Source organism: Galendromus occidentalis, unplaced genomic scaffold (assembly GCF_000255335.2).
Source record: "Galendromus occidentalis unplaced genomic scaffold, Mocc_1.1 scf7180000076281, whole genome shotgun sequence".
In the NCBI taxonomy this organism is placed as follows: domain Eukaryota; kingdom Metazoa; phylum Arthropoda; class Arachnida; order Mesostigmata; family Phytoseiidae; genus Galendromus; species Galendromus occidentalis.
The window spans coordinates 35204-37194 of NW_003804270.1; the positions used below are offsets into that span (position 1 = coordinate 35204).

Here is a 1991-nt window from a genome sequence, read left to right on the forward strand (position 1 = left end):
TCTACCGATTTATTTATTCATCTACGTCCAGAATGAATACGTCACAGGAAGAGCGTGAAAGTCCACACCGCGCGCGAATGGGATATTCCGTGACTCCCGAAGCCGCTCATACCCAATCAATATCCAGTGATCGAAGTCTTCGTCCGTGACGAGGTCGCTCGACCGCTCCGTCTTCCGGCGTGTGGGAGATTTCCCACGGGAACAAGGAATCATCGATCGATCAGATCGCGGCCTCCGGCTCGGGGGTCTCCCTCGGCTTGAAATCAATCAGAAGACCGTTGCGAGGCCTCAAAATCACCTCAATGGCCAACTCGAGCTCATCACGTTTGTTTAGGGAGCGCAATCTGAACCGTCTCATCACTGTCGACAGAACAGTTTTCAATTCGATCATTGCGAATTTCTGGCCGACGCAGTTCCTCATTCCCCCCGAAAACGGAAAAAAGGCGAATGGGGGCACTCGCCGCGCTCCTTCGCTCCCCCCTCCGTGATTTTCGGTGTGGAGGAATCGTTCAGGCCTGAACGCCAGTGGTTCGGGGAAGTGATCCGGATCCCGATGTAGACCGAAGGAGAACAAATTCACCGTCGCGCCCCTCGGGATCAAGTGTCCCTCAACCACGGTGTCCTTATCTATCCTTCGGGCGATGACCGGCGCCGAAGGATAGAGCCGTAAGACTTCCTTGATGGTTGCTTCAAGATATGGTAGATGCCTCAACTTATCGGGGGTGCACCGATCGGTGGCGTCGAGGAAAACTCGATCCAGCTCCTCGTGGACTCGAGCCTGAACTTCTGGATGAAGACCCATGAGATAGAGCGAGAAGGCTACGGCGGTCGCCGTCGTGTCGTGCCCAGCGAACATGAACGTGTTCACTTCATCTCTGATATCTTCGAAGTCCAGTTCCTTCGGATGCTCGAAATGCATCGTGATCAAGGTGTCGAGGAAACTATGGGTGGCGCGCGACGGATCGTTCCTGAGAATCGCCATTCGTTCAGCGATGACACTCTCGACGAACTTGTGCATTTCGGCCACGGCAGATTTGAACTCTCGTCCCGAGGGTAAGAGATAGTAGACAAAATCGTTCCATAACCACGGTCTCGTTGTTCGGTACATGTGGGCACTGGCCGCACGATAGACAGCGCGAACGTAGGGCTCGTCGGGTTTGAGCTGTGCGTTCAATTCGATTCCCATGGCGGTCTCGGTGATGATGTCCAGGCCGCACACTTGGGATAGGGGGATCGCGTCCACTACGCCCTTGAGTTTTGAGCAGTAGACCTCCGCGTGTTTCTCCATGATCGGCAGCACGTCCTCGAGGATTTTGAAGTGGAATGCTGGCGTTATCAACTTTCTCCGCATTCTATACGCCAATCCGGTGCCGGTCAAGAGTCCGTTGCCCATCCATGGTGTCAACATGTCGTACAGCAGCGACTTGGATATATTTGTTGTGTCCGAGAGGAGTTTTGCGGTTGCTTCCGCAGAAGTCACGGTGACGAACGGCGTCAATCCCAGATAGGCTTTGAAGACCTTGTGTCGTCGGTTTTGGAAGAACAAGCCATCGAGTGTGTTGAAAACTCCGACGTTGTAGTCCAGCTCAGGACCGGCCATCGTGAGCGAATAATGGATCACCAAATTCCACACGAGAGGAATTTTGTCGAAGGGTCCCTTCATCGGTAGCAGCAGCCACCACATGCGGATCCATTCATATAGCTTCACCACCATGGATTTCACAAATGTCACAACACTGAGTAATTCCAATAGAGGGAACTGGATTGCCTTCGGTATGCCCCCGAAAGCCTGAGCCTTCTTGGGGTCGTCATCGCGGTCCGCAATCATGTTTCTGGTCACTGTGATAAGGTTCCTATAGAAAGTGCCAACGCTGCAACGAGATCGTCGAGGTTCATGAGCAACAGAGTAGCAGCGGACGTGAACATGCACTCGCGGAGAAGAATGACTCTCCTTCAGTCAGAGCTTCGGTTTCCCTTCCCTCTTGTCGCAC

The 1991-nt window shown here is 53.4% G+C and overlaps 1 pseudogene; it reads right to left on the reverse strand.

The window, feature by feature from the left end:
• LOC100906827 (cytochrome P450 4V2 pseudogene) lies at positions 1-1991 on the reverse strand (annotated as a pseudogene).